At 46.5% G+C, this 26,288-nt stretch overlaps 1 protein-coding gene across 1 annotated transcript in view; it reads right to left on the bottom strand.

The window, feature by feature from the left end:
- Shroom3 (shroom family member 3) overlaps positions 1–26,288 on the bottom strand; it is a 308,934-nt gene that overhangs the window by 129,291 nt on the left and 153,355 nt on the right.

Genomic DNA, 26,288 nt, shown 5'->3' with positions numbered 1-26,288 from the left:
GGCATCCTCCGCCGGCCGGCTTTCAATTCACGTCAGAACTGAAAGTCCCCAGTGTTCCTGTCATGCACCTTTCCTGTTGACTGAGGGAGGACAGGCCAAAATGAAAGGCGACAGACAGTACAGTGGGACTTGACCTCAAAGGTCCAAAGCCTTCAACTGTGCCTTTGGTGGGAGGCGGTACTTAGAATAGGTACCAAGTAAAGGGACTTGAGCCCAGGAGGCTAAGACCAGCACAGGGAATGTAGTGAAAGTGTCTAGAAAAAGGTGGTGGTGGTGGTGTGGTGGTGGTGGTGGTGGTGGTGGTGGTGCTGCTGCTGCTGCTGCTGCTGCTGCGGATGCTGTGGATGTTGCTGCTTTAATCCCAGAACTCAGGAGGATGTGAAGCCACGCCCCCTACAAAGCTTGCAGCCCAGCATAGAGCTCCAAGGAGCTGATGTTTCCTTTAAGAACACACCCTTAAAGGGGAGCGTGGGACCCTGGTCTTCTTCTCTTGGTCTTTTTGGTAGACGAGGCCTAAGGTGAACAGTGTGCTTAACCATACTTCTTAACCACAGGCTCACAGGCCTATAGTGGTGAGGCCAACCAGTCCCGGGCTACAGCCTCAAAAACTGGGATCAGTAATAAAGTGTTTAGTAAAATAAATATGTTACTCTAACATATTATATTATTACACACTATTTCTCGATATAAAAAAAGCTTTAATAGTGGTCACTGGTATAAAATATGAAGACCACTGAAAGTCCAGCCAGAAGAAAACACTTTTAAGCCTAAGGTTCCCTGAGGAGAGCTCAGAATCTCAGGGAATTAATTCCTGGGATTCACGAGCAATTTAAAGATGGCAAAGTCACAGGAGCCAAGAAGCCTCTGTCTTCAGACTCAGTGGCCAAGTTTTAAGAACTCCTGTATTTCGGGTACTGCTGCTGCGCAGATCTGGCTTTGCACCTAACATCATCTTAGGAGCTGGACACCTTAGGAGGGGGAGCTAGGATGCCCTGCCTTAGGAGACAGGCAAGCCTGCAGCTGCAGGCTCTTTCGCCCCTGGTGGTATATTACTGATACTGCCATATCTAAAAGGAAAAGAAAAAAAGGGCCAAAACAAAAATTTGGAATTCTCTCAGCAAGGGGAGGGCGGGAGGAAGGGAGGTCGTGGGGAGAGAGAGAGAAAGAGAGAGCGCAAAAGCGTACTTATTCTAAGGAAGAGCAGAGAATTTAGGGGTGAAGGCTGGGAGTCAGCCCAGCGTGGCACCATGCTGTGCTAGTGGTCAGCCAAAGCTCCAGAACTGACCTCATGTTACCATCCTTCCCCCTCCTTTGTGAAACCGATTCCCCAAAGCGGGTTGACTCTCCTTCACCTCTGCTACCCTTCTCAGACAAAGAGAGAGAGAAAGACTGTTTCTGATAAGAAAAAACCAAAACATCAAGATTGTTTAAATTCCACAGAGACCAATTCATCATTGGGGGGGGAGAGGAGAATCCTTCCTACTCCCCAGTTAAATAGTGGCATCGGGAACCCAGACTTAAAAGTGAGTATGAGGGGTGCAGGAGGTAGGATACGCGTGTACATAAAGTCGACTGGAATGTGGAAACAGAGGCAAGAAGTAACTGAGATAAAACTCATCGTTAAGACTTGCAGGTGGAGGCTGGAGGGATGGACGGACGGCGCAGAGGTTAAGAGCACTTGCTCTTACAGAGGCCACAGGTTCAGTTCCCAGCACCCACACAGCCTTTAACCACCGTTTCAGGGGATCTGATGCCCCCTGCTGGCCTTCTCGGGCACTGCACATGTGACACACAAACATGCAGGCAAAAACACCTACGTACATTCAATAAAAATAAATACATCTTCAATAATAATAATTAATCATAAAGATCCGGAGGTGTAGGTAAATAGTGGTTGGCTGCACAGTCTGAATGTACATAATGTCACTGAGTTACAAACTTCAAAATGGTCAATTTAAGTTATATGTATTTTACCTTTTTTTTAAACAGGGACAATTTAAGTTATATGTATTTTACTTTTTTTTTTTTTTTTTAACAAGAATTAAATCATCTCCAATTCTTCTAGCAAGTCCCTTCCTCAACTCTCACCCACACTGGAGAACAAACAGGTTGCATTGTCAAAGCCTCTTAGCGGTTTATCCTTGGGACAAAGGCTATGAACTTGGATGGAGTCAGCAGCTGACGCTCCCTGGGGTATGAGTGAGGCCCTGCAACAGAGGCTCCTGACCCAGCTTTGACTCAGGACCTCTGGGGAGACACGGAGGAGGTGGTGTCCAGAGGGGCTTGGGGAGGAGCGACCCCGGAACCATCTGTGGGGAGGTGAGGAGCGCACGCAAGCCAAGGCCCAGGTACCGGCAAAACAAGGGGGCTATGAAGGGATTGCCTGGGTGCATGTCACCGGAAGAACGCACCGCGAACCAGGAGTCGCCAGGAGAATGTGTGTGTGACTGGGGAACGCCTGCAAGGAGTCGGGGGACAACTGGGGCGGCCGGCCACTGTTAAAAAGAGTTTAATCCCCAGTCTCTACCCGTTTCCTTTGCTGCTTGTTCTGTGGGTCTGGGGGGACGGTGTTTGGTGGTTTGTCTTTTGCCGTGGTTGGCTTTGGTGTTGCAGTATCTTTTTACCTTCAAGTGGGAAAAAAAAATGTGCTAAAGATTACTAAAATCCGCCGGGCGGTGGGGGCACACGCCTTTAATCCCAGCACTCAGGAGGCAGAGGCAGGCGGATCTCTGTGAGTTCGAGGCCAGCCTGGGCTACCAAGTGAGTTCCAGGAAAGGCGCAAAGCTACACAGGGAAACCCTGTCTCCAAATAACAAAAAACAAAACAAAAAAAGATGACTAAAATCCGTGTTCAGAGCCTATCACCGCCTTTTGGGAAACCAAAATCGAACACCTGCGGCTTTGCTAAACAAATCGAACCTCTCCACAGAACACTGACATTGAACTCCACGTGATGACTGTGACAGGTCATCCCGCAGTGCGGGGAGAGTAAGGAGCACACCCTTCAGCGCTGGCCCGGCTGCTTTCCCTCGGCTGCACCGGCTGCACCAGCATGAGGACGTAGTGCTTATCTGTGGGTCTGGCTCTCCAGCGAGGAAGGCCGGCCCGGCCTGCTGGCTTTGGTCTGAGAGAAGACGGTGGGTCGGTCGGGCGGTCAGTGGCTGGTGATTTATAAAGGAAAACAAACGGGCAGCTCGCTTCCTCCTCTCTTGCCTGGTGGATTCTTCAAAGCCCTTCACCTTTTGTTCACCAAAAGCTACAGGAGAACAAGGCAGAATGGTTGCCAGGTGGCAGGGACCTACCTGGGACAAGTTTGCAGAGCTCCTCAAGACGAACAGGCCAGTCTTTCGATGGAAGTGCGGACTGTGACAACAATTCCAGAATCTTCTGTGCAGTTCAGTGCTGGATGATTCCAGGATCTCCTCTTTACTAAGTGTCGGGCCGTTAGATGGTAGACTTGCCTGCTCACCACTGTGCTTGGCGTCTATCCAATTCCATCTGTTATTTGTCTTGTTATTTATATTTAACAAGAAGACTGGGATCCCAAAGACCCAAAGACAGATTCTGGGGATATCCTAGAGCGGTGGTTCTCAGCCTTCCTGACGCTGCGACCCTTTAACACAGTTCCTCAGGCTGTGCTGACCCCCCAACCATAAAATTATTTCATTGCTACTTCGTAAGTGTAATTTTGCTACTGTGATGAATCATAAATGTAACATGTTTTCTGATGACCTTAGGCGACCCCTGTGGAAGGATTGTTCAACCCCCCCCCCAAAGGGGTCACAACCCCTAGGGTGAGATCTGTTGTCCTATAGGGACTGTAGGGGGCTAAGAACCTGCAAGAATGATCGTGCGGCCTCCCATGACAGAGAGAAAATGGCTGTGCACGCCCATCAGCCACAGGGAAAGGACAGACCGAGCTTCCTAAGCAGCACTGTTCGCGAAGAGGAACTCTGGTTAGCTCTGCCCCAGCACTCAGGGAGGCACCCTAAATACAACCCGTGAGCTTTCAAAAGTGGGGGGCATACCTGAACTACGCTGAAGCTGCTTTTGCGTTTACAGACGACTAGTGACCGCTGTGGCTGAGTCAGAGTCGGCTGTTCTAAAGGACAATAGCGTTTGTCAGACCCCAACGTGATGGCTAGAACTCTAGGTGGTAGGCCTACGCTTGGTTCCTTTGGAGAGGGTGGTAAAACACACATCATATTTACTTGCTCCTTTTTTTTTGGGGGGGGCAGGGTCTCACATAACCTTGAATGGAGTCAACTTTACTAGGCTCAAGGATGATAGTGAGACGATCTTCCTACTTCTCAGTCCAGGGATGACAAGCAGGTAGTACTGCACCAGACAGTGTAGTGCTGGGAGATGAACTCAGGGCTCCATGAAGGCCAGGCAAGTACTCCACCAGCTGAGCCATGGCCCCATCGTGGAATCATTCAATATTTAAGGCTTGTGCATGTATGTGTATATGGCTGGGTTATTTGAGTGAAATACTACTGAGCGCAATAATGTCTTTAAAGTTTATTCGCATTATACTATGTGTCTGGATTTATTTGTTTATTTGGGGGGGGGGTTATTAAAGCTATTTTAGTATAGACAAGCACCAGGACTAGGAGAAAGAGAAGAGCTCTAAAAACTAACGCACACCCAAGAGCATGGGTGTGGTCTCCTGAACCCCAAGCTGCACAGAGGGAAGACTTAGCAGGTGTGGGCAGGGACGCCTCCAGGCAGACTTGCCTGAACTCATTTTTTAGGGCTGCATGAGAGCACACATGTATTCTTACTGCCTGTGTTTATCCACTCATCCTTTGATGGACACTTGAGTTGCCTTGATCTTTTGTCTATTGAGAAGAATTCGGCTATGAACATGGGTGTACAGATATTTTCTTGAATGTCTATTTTCAATTCGGTTGGGTCTGTGCCTAGAAATGCATATGGCAACGCTGTGATCATGTGGTAATTGTTTTAATATTTTAGGGAAGGGCTGTCCTTCTTCATGGTGTTGGATAATTTTACGCCCCGACCAACGACCTTCAAGGGGTCTAGTTTCCGAACATCCTTGCCGAAAATCTGTTGTTTTCATCTTGAAAAACTGAGACATCATTTATTGTTTGCTGTGGATGTCACCAACCTCATGACCCTGTGTCGAATTCTCTGAAGAGTGAACATTTTCTCTGGCTCTCACTACTTGTACATCTTCTCCGGAGAATCTCCCATTCATGGTCTTTGACCATCCCTAGATTTTTCTGTTTTCTTTGGAGACAAGGTTTTACTATGTAACTCTAGCTGGTCTGGAACTCTCTGTATAGATCAGGCTGGATTCAAACTCACAGAGGTCCACCAGCCTCTGCCTCCCCAGTGCTGGAATTTGGCCATTTTTTTTTAAAATGAAGTTTTGTTTCTGTTGAGTTTTAGAACTTCTTCATGTATTATGATTATGAACCCCTTACTAGATAGATGATTTACAAATATTTTCTTCTACACCTTGAAGTTTTTCATTTGGGGCCTGAGAATTTGGATTTCTAGCAAATTCACATGTGACATTACAGGTCCAAGATCCATGATTATTTCCTCCCTTCCTTCCTCCCTCCCTCCCTCCCTCCCTCCCTCCCTCCCTCCCTCCCTCCCTTCTTCTTGTTTCTTGTGCTATGTCGAGCCCAGGGCCTTGGCCTGCTAGGCAAGCACTCTACCACTAAGGTAACTCACTCCATCTCACATTACTATTCTTGTTTCATCAAGCAGGAAGTAGATCCTCAGAAAGGTGGCCATACTTGCTCCAAGTTGTTGCGCTCAAGGATAAGGCAGGGGTTTCACTTCAGGCCTTCTGACCTAAGACAGGCTCACTCAATACAATCTCTACCTAATGTAAAAGAAGGTTCCAGAGACTGCAATGAGCAGTCTATGGACTGAGAGAAAGGGTGGAATCTTCAAGCTTCTGTTCCTTTTCATCAAAACTAAAGTGGCTGGAGCCCTTTCCCGGGATGTTATGTTCTGGCTTCATTAAGATGAACTGGCAGGACAATGCTTGCCTAGCATGCAGGAGGCCCTGGGTTCAATCCCAGGCCCCGAAGGGGTTGATAATGAGGAATTGCTCTGAGGCAACAGGGAAAATGAGGGCGACGTCTGGAGTTGACAAGCTGGGAGGAAGGGTCGATGTCAGAGCTGAATGTTTATCTTTCGTAGGTGAAGCAGGTGGTGTGCCTTTCTCCCCAGGCTATTCCCCGATAACAGCCCTATATGGTCAAGGTCCACAGCTGGCCCATCTGGGGCTTCTCCTTGTGTACAGGAAGAAAAGGCATGTCCCAGGTTGTGTAGCCAGCACATGAAGTGTCTGGCCAGCCCAGGAATGGGGGTGCGGTCCACACTAGGCACTGCCAGTAGTGAACAGCTTGTCCATCTAGATATTCAAGTATTCTAACGTGAGCAACTCACATGGCCATTGTGGCTACACTTGAACAACCGAATAAAGGCAGTGCTTACTGGCCAGATGGGACCAGAAGTGTGTCTGGTCTCCTTCTCAAGGGAGGGTTTGTGGTGACCCCATGACCACAATGGTTATAAATACTGAGAATTTAGGGAATTGACCAACTAGGGTTTGAATGTCACGTCACTGATGACCCAGTTGTGATCTATTCGGACATAAAACTTGCTACTTGAAACTCTTATCTTTTACTAAGTACAAAGGAAAAAAGAAACCTACCCCTCATGGAAACTAGGCCCAACTGGATTCTTACAGAGCCCGGAGCTTTGTGTCGAACTTCACAGCTGCAAACCCCCAAACACGGTGATTTGTAGGCAGTTGTGAATAGAAAGTGTGGCGGTCCCTGGATGAAGACATGAGCCGTATTTGTCTGTGTGTCTCTAGATACTGACATTCCCTGGGGCCACCACAACAAAAACAGAATTAAGATGCAGAAGGAATTCAGGCCCTTCCTTTGCTATCCCAAGCCTGGGAATCTTTTCAAATTTAAATGAATATCTGTCAAACTAATTAAGAGAAGATGTAATGCTCTTGTTCTGTGCTCATTAGAGAACAACTTACTGGTCATGAATTCCTCAGGGAGTGGGAGTGAACAGTCTCCACGCTTGCTTAAGATTCCTGGCTTTGTTTATTTCCAGTTTGGCCTGTTCACCTCCCAGACCCAGAAAACCCACAAAATATGCATTGAATCAAGTTTTAATTCCATCAAACCAGAAATGATGAGAGGATACAAGGGAGGCTTTGAACCTGGAGGAAACAACAGGGATCATTGACATCTGGAAGGCATCCCTCCCCAGATGTTTCACACCAAAGAGAACACTCAAGGTTTAAAATGTTTTGTGCACATATTCATATGTGTAAATTGGACTTACACACACAAACACACACTGAGAGAGAGAGAGAGAGAGAGAGAGAGAGAGAGAGAGAGAGAGAGAGAGAGAGAGAGATTGATTTGGAAGATCTCTGTCAATTGTGCCAGAGTTGGGCTAAAGTTTAATATCCAAACCCACACTCGTTCATGCTCCTACAGTAAGTATTTATGGAACTGCGTCAGCCGCCAGTACAATACTATTTGTAGCTTACTGTACATCTATAGTTAATACTCCTGGTACTCTGTAGGCAGATGTTCTTACTCTCACTTTATAGGAGAAGAACAACGGGGCTGGAAAGAGAGCTCAGTGGTTAAGAGCACAAGCTGCCTTTGCAGAGGACCTGGGTTCAGTTCCCAGCACGCACATGGTACCCTCTTCTGATCTCTAAGGGCACTGAAATCAGGTGGGGCGCATAGACTCACCCAAATACATATCCATAAACAGAAAATAAAAATAAATAAATCTTAAAAGTTGGAAATTAGAGAGAAGGAAAGAAAGAGAGAGAAAGAGAAAGGAAGCAAGCAATAAAACATACACATTTTTGGAGCTCTGAAATGCTGAAATGATTGTGGACCTAAAGTTTTATTATTAAAAGTAAAGTTAACTGTTGTTATTGGAATTTCCACTAAGGGTCACATTTCATGAAACATGGATTTTTATCCACCTATTTAAAAGTCGGATGGGAGAGCTGGCTCATTAATTAAGAATGCCTGCTGCTTTTCCAGAGGACTTGAGTTCAATTCCCAGCTCCCACACCACAACTCACAACTGCCTGGTACTCCAGCTGTAAAGGGTCCAGCACCTTCTTCTGGCCTCTGCCAGTGACCCCATCCCCACGGTCCACAAACACACAGTAAAACTAAAAGACACCTTTTTATAAAGTTGACATCCTTAAAAACTTGTTCCTATGCCCTGGCACGTGTGCCACTGAGAAGTTCTCTCTCCTCCTCAGAAAGACCACCACTCCTTCCTCATCCTCGCCACTTAGCTGAGGTGCACGGCGGCGCTCCGGGCGACGCAGGCAGTTTTGCTTGGCAATTTATTGCTTCTTTTTGCTTGCTAAGAACATCTTAAACAGGATTATCCTAACTTCTGCTTACCCAAGACGGAAGGGTGGTCTACACTGCTGCTCTCTGACAGACCGAGGGACTTCAGAGTGGAATGCACACAGGTTGCAGAGCCTGCCAAATTCAAATCTAATTTATTCACAGTATTCGTTACCTTCCTAACTTTTCTTAGAATTTCCGTGATGAGAACTAACTTCTCCCACTACTGTGCCGTCAAATGGTGCTCCAAAAACCTCGTCTGGGCCAGATGTCATTTTATTGTTTCCTAGGTACATGTCAGTTCTTGATGTCTTCATTCATGGTTTTTCTTTATTTATTTATTATGTATACAACATTCTGCCTCCATGTATCTATCCTTGCATGCCAGAAGAGGGCACCAGATCTCATTATAGATGGCTGTGAGCCACCATGTGGGTGCTGGGAATTGAACTCAGGACCTCTGGAAGAGCAGCCAGTGCTCTTAACCTCTGAGCCATCTCTCAAGCCCCCTCATTCATGTTTTTAATTAAAGTTCACTCTGCTACTGCTGTCTAGGCCAGACCACATCACTGACGTGAAATGGGGCTGACTGATTGCCCTACAAACAGCCTTTCCCCACACACTCTCATCCTGACACATTTATCATCATGGAGACCTTACTTCTGGAGCCCATGTTTGAGTAGTAAAAGAGAGTGCTTAAGTCTAGATCAGTTTAATGGGCACACGTGATATATTGTTTGCTACTGTATCAAAGTGTACCTCCTTTGACCATGGAGAGATTCAATTGAGAAAAAAACAAAAACAAAGACAAAAAAAACAAAAAAAAAAAAACAAAAAAACACGGAAGTGGTTTGGACATGTCAGACACAAACTATATCCTAGAGATCTTTCTTCACATTTTGAATTCTATAGTAAACTGGTTGTTTATTAGAAATCCAACCCCAAATCAATAGAATATAAGTCCTAGAATGTAATTTATTTATTTTATATTTAGTATGTGTGTACCTGACATTGCTTAACAAATTACCAACATCAGTGCTTGAGAGACCAATAATTTCTAGTTTGTTTGTTTTTTTAAATGTGTATCAGTGTTTTGCCTACATACATGTCTGTGTGAGAGCATCAGATCTTAGAGTTACAGACAGTTGTGAGCTGCCATGTAGCTGCTGGGAATTGAACCCAGGTCCTCTGGAAGAGCAGTCAGTGCTCTTAACCCCTGAGCCATCTCTCCAGCCCCCAATTTCTAGTATTTTCAAGGCATTGTTTAGATGGCTGGTTCTCGTTTGAACATTTTAACAGGGAAATGTGACTCTTAGAGTTTTTGACTGTTATAAACAACAGGTACTGTTGTTTGAAGAACAGCACACAGGGATTTAAATGCCAAGCGAACTGTGGGTAAACTCTAAAGCATCTTTACTCAGGATAGTAAGTAAGACACATCTTTAGGAAATAAGGTGCAAAGTCAAAGCTATTAAAACCATCTCTGCCTGTTTGTATACAGCATTTTAATTTCATCTTGATATAAAAAGATAAATACAATAAATACTATGTGCCAGCAACTTGCCATAAATACATCCATAGCATTTGACATCAGTGTCTTTTCAAAAACGATCTTCCTACAGCCCCGAGTATCATATACAACAGGCTACAGGAGTCGGAACATCCTCTTCCAAGACAACCAGAGGCTCCTGTTTTAACATGTGTCCTCTGCTGTCTAAGGATGGAGTTGCCCCAGAGACCTGGGAACCCAAGAAGCTGTTCTCCTTTCAGGATTTCACATGCACAGCAGGACAGAGCCCTGGGTCATAAACCAACACACGAGATTGTCCCGTCAGTTCTAATGTGTATGTGTATGTCCGAGCATGCATGCCGGTGTGTGCATCTGTGTGGGTGAGCACATTCCATAGCAGGTATGGAGGTGTGTGTGGGGGTGTGGGTGAGTACACCCCATACGTGTGTGGGAGGGGTGGGTGGGAGGAGGTGAGCACACGCCATAGCATGTGTGAGGAGTCAGAGGACAACTTATACGAGTTGGTTTTCTCTTTCCACCATGTATATCCTGAGGATGGAATTCAGGTTGTCAGGCTCAATGGTAAGCGCCTTTATTTGCTGAGCCACCTTGCTGGCCTAAAATATGTTCTTAAAAGTTAAGTGTTTCACAGGTGTGGGTGCACGCCTTTAATCCCAGCACTCAGGAGGCAGAGTTTGAGGCCAGCCTGGTCTACAAAGCGATTTCCAGGATAGTGAGGGCTGTTACACAGAGAAACCCTGTTTCAACATCCATCCCCCACCAAAAAAAAAAAAAAAAAAAAAAAAAAAAAAGATAAGTGTCTCAAGGAACATTTAAAGCAAGTGCCTTTATGTTACTTTGGACATGGGACAGTTGCAATGACCCAAACATCACTTCCACACTTAGTACAAATATATGATGATAAAACACAATGTGATGGTGAGGTCAATTACCATAAAAAACGACTAAGGCACACTGAGTGCTTTGTGATATGTATTAGATTATTTAATCCTTATTATTATTCCTGAGGATAATACTATGACTTTGATCACGTCAAAGATCGGGAAACTGAGGCAGCGAGAATGATTTCCCCAGTGCTGCCGAGTCAGAGCATCCACTAGGACTTGAATCTAGCCCTTGTGGGTTGGGCACCCAACCTCCTAACTCTGCGCATGTGCACAAACGCACATGGGAGCCAGAGGTTCCACCGCTCTCCACCGCATCTGGGGAGGCAGCGTCTTTCACTTAAACTGGAACTTACTAATCCAGCTGGACTGGCTGGCCCCAGGTACCATCTCACCTCCTCAACACAGGGATTATAGGACCAGGGTATAACGGATTCCGGGGGCTGGACTGTGGTCCCCCTTTTTCCGTGCTAATCGCTTTACTGTCTGACTCATCCTTAGCCCCATGACCCCCTAATTCTTTGTCTCATGTGCACAGTGAATTTGAGTGCCTGAACCCACAAAAACACCTACCACAGTAAGAGCTATCTGCTTTCCTCCGAGCTAGCCAAGAGGAAGTCGATGTAAAAACTATTACATATTAAGATTATTATTAACCGTGCTGGGTTTGGTGGCACACACCCGACACCAACACTTGGGAGGGAGAAGCAGGAAGATCTCTGTGAGTTCAAAGCCAGCCTGTTGTACATAGTCTAGAACTCACTACATAGTAAGTTCCAGCTAGCCTAGGATACATAGTAAGACACCGTCTTAGAAAGAGAGAGGGGGGGAGAGGGAGGGAGGGTGCTGCACTGGAGGAGAGTGAAGTTCAGGGGAAGGGAACTGAGAGTGAGATTCGGGGAATGTGCTCGACCTCCCTGCGCTGGATCTGCCTGCAAGGAGGCCGGTGGCCCTGCTCTGGGAGAAGGAAAGCTGCCGTGGAAGGCAGCTGATGCGGAGATGAGCGGCCACAGCCCTTGATGACATGGTCACTTCACTCTTAGAGTTCCGTACATCGTGCACATCGGAAAACCAGTTTTAAAAGATAAAATCTCTCTCTCTCTCTCTCTCTCTCTCTCTCTCTCTCACACACACACACACACACACACACACACACACACACACACACACACAGTATATCTTAACAATCGGTTTGGCTTTTTCTAGAATCACCTCCATGTTTTCTTTCCACTGGATGAGCATATAGAGACTTGCTCATATCTCATGGGCTGGTAAGAGTGGCCTCCAGGTTTTTGGAAAACGGGCCCATTTCCGAGTTTGATTACATGGAACCTAAGCTCACTAACTCCGTCTTGCTTTGATCCGTTCAAACAGTGGCCTCCCATAAAAACCCTTTTACAACCACACACCCTTGGGCTTTATTTCCTTGGAAAGTAAACAAGACTGAATCTGCCCAGCTCAGTTCTTTCCTAAGTCCCTTTTCTTTTTTGAGCTACAGCTTCACTGACGTGGCCCAGGCTGGCCTGGAACTAGAGGCCTTCCTGCCTCGGCTTCCTAGGTAAAGGCCTTGTCCCATTTAACCTGCTCACTTCTCACCAACGTATTTTCTGTGAGCCCCAATACGGGTTAGTCTTAATAAAAGTTATGTACCTTATTCCCTTAAAAAGAGAAAGGACTATTTGCCATTATTAAATTTTATCCTGCCTCCTATGCACCGATATGCCCTACTAACGAAGAACTGGGCCAGGGTAATCTCTAAGAAGTGACACAAAACCTTTCTACAGGAAACTAACCCATGAAAAGTAACATATGGAAGCCGGACGATGGTGGCACACACCTTTAATCCCAGCACTCGAGAGGCAGAGCCAGGTGGATCTCTGTGAGTTCAAGAGTTTCTAGCCTGGGCGACAGAGTGAGTTCCGGGAAAGGTGCAAAGCTACACAGAGAAACCCTGTCTCGAAAAACCAGGAAGAGAGAGAGAGAGAGAGAGAGAGAGAACATGGCTTCAGACGCCACTCATTATAACGTGTATATTCTTACTTTCTCAATACAGCAAAAAGCAGGGCCAGGGGCTCTCACTGTGCATTTCACAAGACCAGAACTCTGGGGAGAAACACTCACTATTTAACATTTCTTCCCTTTTTTTGAGGTAAGTTGATACTGACAGGGCTTCATTCATAATTTTTTTCTAGCTGTTCTTAAGTTCTCTTTTGGTATCACGGCTGGTACTTATCCCGGGGTTTGGGGCAGTAATGCTCAATAAACAGCTCGCAAACTCAGGGAGAGATGGAAGAAATAAGGAGAAGAGTCCGTGGCAGTTGCCCCTGGCTGGCTTCAGGCTGGGCCGGCATTTGAAAAGCCAACTTTCCCTGTCCTTGGAGGAGTGTTGAGATGTGCAGGCCTCTCCGAAGGGCCTCTCAGCTCGGCTTCCAACATCGCCAAGGAACAGCTGTGTGTGCACAGGGCCCTCAAGAGACCGGAGCGGGGAGTGTGCGGCCGACCCGGCTGTTCTTTCCACCCACAGTCTCCCCAGAATCTGGCTGGATTGTTCGGTAACTGGAGAGCTAGACAAGAGGAGACTGAAGCTGTGGGAAGACAAAAACAAAAACAAAACAAAACAAAAACAAACCCAACTCCCTACACAGCCTGGGGGACATCATTTCAATTATCAGAAAGCAAGGGGCGCTCCTTTCAACTGTGTGTGTGTGTGTGTGTGTGTGTGTGTGTGTGTGTGTGTGTGTATGTGTGTGTGTAACACCGGGGACTTATCCCAGAGCCTGGCATTACCAGACAAAACGTCCTACTCCAGAGCCACACCCCAGAGCCTAACCACCTTTACTTAACAGCATTTCTCAACCTTAGCACCGCTGACATCATTTTGACACCAAATAAGTCTTCGTTATGGGGGCTGCACTGTAGCTCACGGGATGTTTTCAGCATCCCAGACATCTGCCCCCTGGAGGCCAGCAGCGTGACACCCCGCCCCCCCAGCTGCAGCAGCAGCAAAGGTTTATAGACCATGTCAAGTGTCCCCTCGGAAAAACCACCTCTAATTGGAACCCACCAACTAAGCTCTCCCCTGCCCCCTAACTTCCCATCCTTGAGCAGCAAACACGTTACGGTTTGCTAATTCTGACTTCTTTTTTCTTCTTTCTCAAAGGCAGAGTAGATTTACAGTAGCATAAAGTACAGGCTCTCCCAGTTCCCGTTCTCGAACTTCTTGTGTCTGCTTCAGGAAGAAGATTCAGTGACAGTCAAAACTAACAAGACTTACTATTGGGTCTCTGGGTACAGCTCAAGGGCAGAACACATGCCTGGAATGCATGAGGTCCCGAGTTCAATCCCCAGCATGGCAGACAAGCAAATACTTTAACGCTTATGCCTACATTTCTCTGTGTCTCTGTCTGTCTTATGCTGTGTGTGTGTGTGTGTGTGTGTGTGTGTGTGTGTGTGTGTGTGTGTGTGATATGTGTGAATTCAGGTGTGCACACACCATAGCACATATGTGGAGGTCGGAGGACATCTCTTTCTGTTAGCCCTTTCTTCCCCCTTGTTTAAGGCAGGTTCCCTTGGTCCCTTGCCTCTGCACAGGCCAGATCAGCTGGCCCCAAGGCTTCATGGGAGTCTCCTGTCTCCACCTCACTGACCGCAGACATGTGCTACAGTGTCCATATGGGTCCTGGGGATTAGAACTCACTTCCTCCTGCTTGTGTGGCAAGTACCTTCCTTACAGAGCCACCTCCCCAGCCCTAACCCTGGATGATCCCATCACAATATTACTTCCTGAATTCTCACTGCTCCCCTTTTTATAGGGGAGGTAAAAGCACACCAGAGTTTGTCTTCAGTTACATTAAACCATAAAAGCATTTTTTAGTTGGTGAAAACATAAAACGGGAGCATTTCTAAAAGTTTCTATATCATCCCCATAGGCAATGAAAACTGGCAGGACCTTGAGGGACATTCCAGAACAATGACCAAAGTGCACGATAAGACAGTTTCTTGATAAGAATATTGATAAAAAAAAAAAATGAAGTACATTTTTTTTTCGGTTCTATTAACTACCGGCACCACAGGCTGGTATTCACAGTAGTCTTAGTTAACTACTGTTAATTGTTAATGTAATGAAAATGTAGCTCTGTGGCCTCTAAGACTTGGGAAAACATCTTGGTCATGTGACAACCAGTCACCATGTTTTTCTGCCTTTCTTCTCGTGGTTTCTGCAGGTTGGGGATCTGCTTTTCCATGCTGAGTGTAATCAGTACAATCTCTCCAGGCCCACTAGGAGGGAGCATGTGACGCAGGTCATCTGCTCTCTGACTCACGTGACATTCAACTCCTTCTCCTGGGCCAACCCACCAAGAAGGCCATACAGCTGCCGTCTAGTGGATGTCTGTAACCTCAGGACTAGGCGAAGGCTAACAGTGCAGATCAACCTTTCCTGACGTCTGGAACTGGCCTTCGTCACAGGAACAGCAGCCACACCAGTCACTGGCAGCAAGAACAGGGACACTGGCAATGACTGTCGATGAGGCTCCATGTTGACAGCGCTCTGCCCAAGACCATCATGACAAGCACAGGGCCCAGGAAGAACGCTGCCGGCTAAGAACATTATCAAAACCAAAATGCCACCTTCTGCAGAAGGCATGGGAAGGGTCTGGCAAACTCTAGGTTTAGCATCTGGGTTGAGGTAGGCTCTCCGGATGTCGCCCAGGCTGACATTGAATCCTCGGTCCTCCTGCCTCAGCCTTCCATCTAGCTGCGATCAGAGGTATGTACCACCGTGCCTGGCAAAAATGTGGTTTGGAGAGTTAGAGATGAGTGCGAAACGGGGGGATTTGGTTTTTCTTTTTGGGGTGGTAGCAGGGGTTGAGCCTGGGATGTAGGGCATGCTGGGTAAGTGTTCTACTTAACCAACCTGCATCCCCAGTCTTTTAGTCTGGAAAGAAGAAACAAGGGTGATGAAATAGCTGAGCATTCTGTGTGTCCTATTTTGAATGGCCTGATTTGAATGGCTAGGGGTTTTGCTCTACTTGAAAGAAATCCTAACCCAAAAGACAGCTATGATTTCCTTTTATAACAATTGGTCTTTCTCTGAAGGGACACAGCGCAAGACCGGGGTGTTTTTCCTCTGGCTCTCGGGCTGGTACTGAGCCTTGCTTTTAATCTTTAACCACAGCACTTACATAAGGAACTTTTATTGTTATTATTCAGCAGCGAGAGCCTGACCACACACTGTGTCAAAGTTCTTGGCTCTATCAGTCCTTGCAGGATTATGACAACCTTCCCCTGGGCAGCTAAAGAGAAGACCCAGGATCCACTCTTGCTCCCCCTCACTCAAGCAGCTGCCTGTCGCCCCATCATTCCAAGGACCAAATGCACCGCTGTGCCCTGTCCTGAGTATAAGTCCTGCCCCCCTTACTTCTCATCCAGATTCATCTTCTCTTTGGGGTTTAACTCCAGACTTGCCCAATTCAAAGCCACCTTCCAAAATGAAGCCAACGGTTGGCTGGGGATGTGGCTCAGTGGTAGAACACTTATCTACCATGTACAAAGCCCCGGGGTCGCTTCTTATCACCAGAAAACCAAAAGCAAAGAACAATAAAAAGACACACCAACATGCAGCCAGAGTGGTCTTTAGGAACCCAGGTCTGAAGTTGTTATCTCTGAGTCTCTTCTAGTTCTCATCACCTCCTCCTCCACACTGCTGGGTCCTGCTTAGTCTCACCCACACCCTCAAACAGGTTCCAGGAAGGGGAGCTGCAACCAGACAGGCCGACCGGAGCTCACTTGGCACCTGTGCAGATTAGGAAATGGCATCTTTGGACCAGGAAGTGAAGCCTAGGTTGGACTGTAGCAAGCACTCCACTTCCTGGGCATCTCCACCCTGGTGTTTTGGTTTTGGTTTTGTTTGTTTTTTAAGTACATCACAAATGAACCACTCACCTACATCCCTGACTTGAGGTTCTCGTCACACATCTGCCTTGGAACAAGCTGTTAACTTTGTCTAGAAGACCTTCACTTCCAAATCTAGAGCCAAACTCCCATCCATGTTTTCAAAGACCCCGACAGCCATCCTTCTCTAAGAAGTTTCGGCAGGGGCTGAGGAGATGGCCTAGTGGTTAAGCTCACGTGTTGCTCTTTCCAGAGGACCCAGGTTCAGTTCCCCGCATGCACATGCCGGTTCACAACCATCCACAATTCCAGGACCAGGGCATCTGATGCATTCTTCTGATCGCTGTGGGCCCTGACATGTGTGTGGTACACATACATGCAGGCAAAATACTTACACATTTAAAATAAATTTCCAAAAAACTTTAAAGAAGCTTTTATTGTTGTTGTTGTTGTTGTTTTGATGGTACTGGGATTGGATCCAGAACATCATGCATTCTAGAGATATTCTCTATCACTGACCTACATCCCCAGCCTTCACGTTTCTGGATGGTTTTGTATGCATATGGTCATGTGTGTGCATGTGTATATGTGTGCCTATGGATACCAGAGATCAACCTTGTTTTGTTTTTTAATTTTCTTATTTATTTTTTATATGCATGGGTGCGCTGCATGTATGACTGAGCACCGTGTGTGTGCCTGGTGCCTGTGGAGGCCAGAAAAAGGTTCCTGCAGGGCCTTTTGCAACTAGAGTTACAGATGGTTGTGAGCCACCATGTGGGCGTGAAAAATCAAATCCAGGAGCAGCAAGTGTTCCCAACTCCTCCTGAGCCATCTCTTCAGTCCCTACCCCTCCCCCCCTCTATGAGACAGGGTCTTTCACTGGCCTGGACCTCCCCCATTGGGCTAGCCTGGCTGTCCAGCAAGCCCCAGGGTCCTACCTGTCTCGGCCTCCCCCAGTGGTGGCCTTACAAATGTACATTGCTATACATTCTTAGCTGAGTTTTGTTATCAAACTCAGGTGCTGACTGAGCTGTTTCTTCAGCTCTATTACATTTATTTATTTGTTTGTTTTACTCACTGATTTATTTGGTGCCTGTTAGAATTATAGACTTTCTAACCTCTTCCCTACATTAGATGCTGAATTCTCTGGCAGCAGGACCCCGGCTTTCAGGGCTGTGGGCCTACAGAGCCTGTCACATGTCACAGTACCTGGGCGGTTAGAGAAAGAAAGTTACTGAAGGCCGAATGAGCACTGCCTCTTGTTTCTTCGGCTTGTCACAGGGTAAGATGGAGGCCTTTCCGTCACCCCCAACCTGGAGATTAGGCCATGAGGCCTGCTTCCTCACATTACATAATCCCTGCTCAAGTAGCTAGAAGCCAGATCTCACTTGGCAATTACTTCATTAACCTATGATTAAGGAGAACAAACATCTTGGATTTCAGCTTCCTGTCCCCTCCTGACAAGTTCACTAGTACATCTGTCACCGACCATGCTGGCCCTTAGGAGGTCCTGCTCACTTCTTTGAGCAACCCCACCCCTCCCCCACCCCGTCTTAGTCTACGGAACCTGAGCCGCCCCGTTGGATCTAAGGCACACAGAATTTACGGCATCCACTATTTACACACACTTTGGATGTTTTCTTAGTAAGTATGTCTTAAAAAAAACGTTTTTTAAAGAGCAGTATTCTTGCTGACTTACAGGCTTAGCATCTTACATTTCTAGTTTTCATAGGACTCTTTATCATTCATCCAACTGGCCTGCCTCTGATGCCCACATGACTCTCATTCATGACTTCACTCAGCTCCATTGGTCAGTCTCAGATGCCAAATTCTCATCTATATCAGTCATCACAAAAGAACAGAGGTACCAGATTTTAGCTTCTTGTCCAAGTCACTTATGTATCTGAAATCAAGTCATTTTACTTATAATAAATGTGTTTTGTTTTTATCCCATTTTTTGTTATTGCTTTTATTTTTATTTTTATTTTTTATGTCCATTGATGTTTTGCAATGGTGTCGGGTCCCCTGGAACTACAGTTGTAGACAGTTGTGAGCTGCCATGTGGGTGCTGGAAATTGAACCTGGGTCCTATGGAAGAGCAGTCAGTGTGCTCTTAACCGTGATCTCTCTAGCCCATGATAAATGGGTTTTCTAATCAGCTGGCCTCCTAAGCAGTTACTTTAGGATGGACTGAGAAGACACGAGATGTATATGATAGAGACGGAAGTTACTGTCTGCCTCTCACATGGACTGCAGCGGAACATGGCCCCATGGAGCCTTTGGGGAAGGGTTGGAACTGTCTTCCCCAGCCGTGAGAACCAGGCAGGTCACTGCTGGTGGGAAGTGCAACAGGGACCCAGGCTGTGCGTCGGAAGACAAGGCTCCAGAGCTGTGGACACAGGAAGAGAGCCTGGTGACGGCTCCTCAGTAACCCAGAGACACATACCAGCATGTACGGGAGGACAGGGATGTTGCTGCTGCTGTTATTGCAAATGACGTAAGTGGCACTGACCTCACATGGACATTTAAGGAAAAAAATGGACTTTCTTGTTAAGTCCAGGAATAGACAGAGCCTCAGGGAGTGAGAGATATTGTCAGGCTCTCCCTCATCCCCATCCAGTCCTGCATCACCCCTTGTTTGATCAGAGTGTCTGTCCCTCTAGACATCTCTCTCTAGGGTGTGTGTGTTTGTGTGTGTGTGTGTGTGTGTGTGTGTGTGTGTTTGTGAATCATGAAAATGAGGCATACATGCATCTACTCCTCACTTTTATCTGTAATCAACATAATTCATTGTGTGTGTGTATGCATGTGTTGTGTGTGTGTATGTACATGCATGAATTGGGAACACACATAGAAATTCAAGCAGAGTGTAGAGCTTCAAACTGACCCCACCCCAGAGCCACTACCTCAGAAGGAAGTGACTGCCTTCTCCTAAACTCAAAATGCAATAAAATAGAGTCCAAAGAATCGCTTTGGTTTGCCCGGCCTACATGCTTATTTGACATGGATCCTTGTGACTGAAAAGTCATTCCACAGTCATTGTCCCCTCTTCCCTCACAAGCGTAACTCCAGTTCTCCTACAGTATCAGATCGACCTGAGCTCAGGATGCTGGATCCTTCTATGACCCCAAGAGAGTCACACTTCATCTGTGCCAATCGCAGCGATGACACTGCTGTTGCTAGTGTAGACACGGGTATGGGACACAGACTGAAAAGGAAATCTGCCCCACAGCACAGTTCACAGTGAGGAGGGTGGCAAATGCATTCCTCATCTCGTTCCTCCCACTTCAGGGCTGTGGCTAAGCCCGGGGCCTCGCACATTCTAAGCAAACACTGTTTATCACTGGGCAATGCTTCCTCAAACTCTTTCTCAATCTTTACACAACATACAAAACCCGGGCTCTCTCTTTCTTTCCTCGGGCCAGGCTGTGTGAGGGCATGATGCCTGGGGCTCATGCAAAGGGTTCCAAGAGGAAGTACAGACAAGCCCGAAGCCTCCATGGCCTCACGATGCCATTAACACGGGCATCATGTCACCTATGAAGCAGGGAGGCTGATGGGATGGATGGCCAAAGTCAACTGAAATGGGCAACCAGACCACCCAACAGGAGAGAGACCAGAGCTTCCCGCCTTACTGAATAGTCATTAAAGCTAACACAGTGAAGCATGCCTGGAACCCCAGCACTCAGAGGCTGAGGCAGGAGGATTGCCTCAAATTAGAGGCTACACAATGAGACTCAAAATTGATGGTTGGGGGTATGTGTGTGATATTTATTGAATTCCTATTAGTGTTGGGCAATATTTCAAGTTTAAGCAAATTACCTCATTGAATCCCAACAATAACCCAATAAGATAGACACTGGTTGCTCCTCACTTTCTAGAAGGTCTATAGACTGTAACTTATCTAGCATTATAGACTCATCAAGGAAAAGAACTAAGGCTCACACCCAGGCCTTCTAACTGTAGAAGGCTTAACCTCTGTTCTGCAGTCTGGAGATTGATCTGAGATAGCCAGATTTTCAGGGGGGCTGTTTTGGTTTGGGCTGGGTTTTCCAGACAGAGTTTCTCTGTGTGGCCCTGGCTGTCCTGGAACTCACAGAGATCTGCCTGTCTCTGCTTCCCAAGTGCTGGGATGAAAGATGTGTGCCACCATGCCCAGGTGTATTTTTGTTTTTGAATGAGTGAGTTTATTATAGCAAGCCAAAGTAAAAGAAAATATAGCGCATGATATATAAATGATTGATAGATGAATGACAGATAGATAATAGACAGACAGGTAGACAGACAGATAATAGATAGATAAATAGATAGATAGATAGATAGATAGATAGATAGATAGATAGATAGATAGACAGATAGATGATAGATGTTGAATGATATTTTGTTTGTGTTCTGACAAATAAAGCTTGTCTGGAGATCAGAGGGCAGAGCTAGCTGATAGTCAACCATAGAGACCAGGCAATGGTGGCGCACACCTTTAGTCCCAGCACTTGGGAGAAAGAAGCAGGAAGATCGGGAGTTCAAGGCCACCCTGGGCTACATGAGATTGATTCAGTCTAAAAGAGAAACAGAGCCAGGTGGTGGTGGTGCACGCCTTTGATCCCAACACTTAGGAGGCTCACATCTTTGATCCCAGCACTTGGGAGGCTCATGCTTTTAATCCCAGCGTTAGAAAGGTGGAGACAGGAATATAAGGTAGGTAGAGACAGGATCTGGGCCCATTCAGTCTGAGGATTCATAGAGACAGGATCGCCCCCATTCGGTCTGAGCATTGATAGAGGTAAGAAGTCTGTTGTGGCTGGCTGTTCTGTTTCTCTGATCTTTCAGCTTTCACCTTTGGTATCTGAGTCTGGGTTTTTATTGTTAAGGCTAAGTAGGATCGTACTTCAGATAGATAGATGGATGGATGGATGGATGGATGGATAGATAGATAGATAGATAGATAGATAGATAGATAGACAGATAGACAGATGGATAGATAGATGATATTAAACTGGGTGCTCAAAACATCCAGTAGAGACTGATTGTCATGGGATGAACAATAAACAGCATCTTGGGAATGGTTGACCTAGCTGCTCTCAAGGACACTATGTTGTTATTATTGGGGTGTCTTGCTGTCCTCTTCCCACTCTGTCACAGAGTTGGGGGGAGGGGAGGCTGAGCCCAGCCCCAGACCTTGGAGGGCCCTCTGAAACAAACACACTTTGTTTGAAGTGGGGTGGGACAACCTGGCTCCCAGAGCCAACTTCTCAGTGAGCTCCAACAGCACATGCCAGCTCACCATTATAATGGACACTACACTCTCCACAGCTGGATTCCACACACTGCCCCCATCTCCTCTCAGAGAACACCCCTCTTCATAAATGTTCCCACAGACACTGTCGCTGGCCAGACCCGGGCTTTCTCTCTCCCATGACACATCTGTGAGTCTCCGTATCCATTTGCTAAACAACCAAATCCAAGACACACACTAGGGCCCTGATTTATGGAGACAAGATTCTTCAGGAATCCCCCATTTTGTTGATTTTCCAAACTTCACACAGTGGGTGTCAGTTTGACGTCAGGTACTTTGGGGGCAGTACTTCCAGTGCTGATGTGGTTTCTTCATTAAAATACCAAAGAGCACTGGGGGCTGAAACTGTCAACACTCGTTCACGTAACTGTCCTGATGGAGTCTCACGCGCTGCCTCACTCTATCTTTATGAGGGTTTGCTGGTGTTGCTTTTAACTTTTCAGCATTAAGAGTTCTGCATAATCACATCCCTTGTATGTCTCTAGGACTCTGGAGACTGGGAAGGCATTTCTGTGGCCCTACAGCTGTTTATTCATGTCACACACTTAATAAATATTTGAGTATCTGAGAGTGCCAGGCACCCACCTAGGCACCGGAAACCAACTGGCTGTGTTCTCTAGCCTTACAGAGGGCAATAAAAGGCAATGGTAGATCATACGGCATTTTTCTCTCAATCAACAAGAAAGTTAGGACAAGTATCAAAGGTACATGGTGTTCGGGATGTAGCTCAGTGGTAGAGCACTTACTTCTCTGCCGTACACAGTGTCCTGGGTTCTAGTCCCAACACCATAAAACAGGGTGTGGAAGGCACAGCATTAGACAAAAGTGTCTTGTGGGCAAAATCTAGCATGGCTGTCAGGAGCACCGACCCACTGGTAGACAGCCCAGGTTCAAATCCCAGCTCAACCACTGTGTGATCCTGACTCATTTCTTACTCAGTATCTCAATAGTTTAACCTAGTAAATGGGAATAGAAGCTGCCATATTGTCCTATGGCTACACGGAGAGTTAGCATGTTTTGGTAAGTCGTTCGGAAGACAATAAATGCCACAGGAGCATTAGTTCAGAAAAGAACATGAGTTCTAGTCTACCACTGACCTTAACTGAGTAACTTGGCAGCCGGCAGCAGTGAAAGAACAACTCACTGGTCTTGGGAGGGACAGAGGCACACTGCGACATCAACGGTTCCAGGAAGCTAGACCCGGTCGGCCACTGCAGGAGGATGACGTCCCGGGCCACTACCCTACAGTAAATCAAAGCTGCTCCCATCAGCAACTTCCTGCTCTCAGAACTCCTGACTAACATGTGACCTAAGATAACTCCGGGTGACTGTTCCAGAAGAATCTGTCTTAAGACACAGATCTTGGAAAAAACCAAGGGTTTGGAAGGAACGCTGTGGGTGAAACTCTCAACCAAATGTCTGAGAGCCCCTCTGGTGACTGAAGTCCTAAGAACATCCCCCATGATGAGAGCCCATGGTTTGACAGAGACTCATGTGGCTATTGAACATGTATTCTCCCTGGCTCTTTCGCAAGGGTAATCTTGACCAATGACAGTCTTCCTGACCAGTGACCAATGAGGGAAACATCCCCTCTCTTCTTGAAGCTTCCTGAACCAGTTATCATGGACATGACGTTTGGCCAGATTGTTCAAGTTCACAGACAGAGGTCAATACAACAGAATCTAGACATGCAAAGGGGTGTCCAGAAGGTCATTCTGAAAGGGCTCCAAAGTGTCCTGAGAGGCTTTTATATGGGGGTGGAAAACACACTGACCCCTTGTCATGAGATCTGTGACAAGATCCTCCCAATAGATCCTGTGGCCTGGAGCAGGGATCGGTATCAAAATTCAGACACCACCACATGATACATGAGAAGTTCAGTGGAATTCAGCAGCCTTTATTTATTTATTTACTTAGTTGAAATTGGCACCTGAAATCTCAAAATATACCAGTCCCTGAGAGTATGGATTTGGTATCTTCATAAGAACAATGACTTTGCTTAAACAAGGGCAGTTTTTTTTTTCCTTTTCCATTTTTTTTTCATGAGTATATGTGTTGTGCATGTTTGTGTATTCATGGGCTGTTTTTGTTTTTGGTTTGCAGATGTGTGGGTGCTTGTGTGTGTGCATGCATGTGGAGACCCAATGTGAAGAGCATCCTTTATCACTCTCCTACCTTAGTCAGTGAGGCAGGGTGTCTCAGTCAAACCCAGAGATCATCGATATGCTAGTCTCCCTAGCTAGCTTGCTTTGGTGATCCTGGTCTGCACTTCCTGGGGCTGAAATTATAGGAGGTGGCCACACCCACCTGGCATTTACACGGGTTGTGGGGATCTGAACTCTGCTCCTCACGCCTGCACAGCAAATGTTTTAACCACTGCACGACCACTCAGCTCCAAGCCTGGTTTTTTCTAAGTAAGCTTTTCCACATATATGAAGGAAGACAGTGTTGAGACCTGACTAGCTGAGAAAAGTGAATACTTAAGAGTCTAAGGTCTGGAGTTTAATCTTCACAGGGAAGTTACCATCAGATCTTATAAATCAAATTCTCGAGCAAATGCTCAATAATTTGGTCCCCCTGGCCCTGGGCCCACAGTTTCTCCTGCAGCATTTCTAGTGGCGACCGACACATTTTCAGACAGACCACAGCTCTGCAGCACACACTCATTCATTCCGTCTCTAAACCCCAGTCATAGTAGCAATAAATGAATGGGCAACAGCCGGTCAGCATGAAGAAGGTTTTCCTAGCGCTAGGCCCCGTGAATGACAAACTCAGTCACTGAACCTTTACATCTGCTCTCTGAGGGAAGAAGCCCCATAGGCACAGACAGAGGTTTCTACATGCCTGCCTCCTTTAGTGTTTGCTCTGGAAGGACCCATCTCCTCCATCATGGGCTCCCCTGGTCTTCCACCAACACTTCCCTTTGCATATGCCTTGCTCCTTAGGCAGCCTACAGCTCATTTGTTCACCTCCTTCTGGTCTTTTTCCAAATATCCTCTTCTATATGAATTCTCCCACCACATCTTAGAAAAACAGCACCCTTCATTATAAACATTTCAAACCCATCAACACAACAGAGTTTTTTTCTTTTTTTTTTTTAAATCTGTGATTCTTCACTGGAACTCGTGGCAGGATTTCTGTTTCCTTTTGTTCACAGCTCTAAATCCAGCACCTAGAGAGACAACTGGCACAGGCAGGATACTCCGAGTGTTTGCTGGTTAAATTTTACATGAGAGAGAACAGGTCCAGAGTGGGCAAGTGGACATGCCTTTCATAGAGAGCCTGCCTGCCTTAGGATCCCACATTCCGGAAGACAAACCCAGCCAGTGCCTTTTCCTGGAACTGCCTTAAGTCATCAGGGGTGAGACACTGGGCCTGAATAACATACTCCAGGCATCAACTTGGTACTGCATATACGTCCTGTGTTCAAGAATTATATGTATACAGTCAAACCCCCCCCTCCCCCGAAGTATTTTGTGGTCCGACTGGGAAATGTCCCAAACTAAAAACATGAAGGAGATGTCAACATTCTCCTGAAAGTGTCTTCCCATGGTAACGCAACAGCATGGTCAGTATACAGCCTCCTCTGGATGTCAAATTCAAGGACTATTTCCAGGTGCCTCCTATGCATTGTATTTGTCCTTCATACAATGCAGAAGCCCAATCTGCAAGTGAAGGCCCACTCTCGGAGGCTGCAGACCTTCCCAAGCCAGCCCAGTACAGGGCAGGATGCACACTCCAGTCCAGTTCTGCCCGCGCCAGGGGTGTGCCCGGCTACAGGTGTTCAGCAGTTCGCGGTGTTCATCACTCTGAAACATAACTGTGGCTTTTGGCAATGGCTAATTTAATGGCTGATCAATTAACAACAACAACAACAACAAAAGCGGAACTACAAATATTACTTCTTTCCCCTCCTGAGGTCCACAGTGAATCTGAGGTCCAGATTCAAGAAATTTCCTCCCTGAGCGCATAAACTGTCACAGTAAAATGTATCTGTTTGAAGTTCATGCCCCCTACTAAAGGGTTAGAAGCTCACATTTTCACAAAGGGTGAGGGGATGCAGCTGCTGATAGACTTAGGAACAAGTACCAGGGAAATCGCAACACTCCAATCATTTTGAAATCGCAACACGCCAATCATTTTTTTAACCTAAGCCATAGTTTTGCCAATTATTTTGCTCACAGCTTTGAGTAACTAGTTTTCACCTCCCTTTAAAAAAAAAAAAAAAAAAAAAAAAAAGCAATTCTGCCCCTGGGGAGGGAAAATGAAGACCTCAAAAGCAAGTACAA

This window comes from Peromyscus leucopus, chromosome 10 (genome assembly GCF_004664715.2).
Source record: "Peromyscus leucopus breed LL Stock chromosome 10, UCI_PerLeu_2.1, whole genome shotgun sequence".
Lineage (NCBI taxonomy): Eukaryota > Metazoa > Chordata > Mammalia > Rodentia > Cricetidae > Peromyscus > Peromyscus leucopus.
The sequence above is the reverse complement of the archived record's forward strand: the minus strand, read 5'-3'. Positions and strand labels throughout refer to the sequence as shown.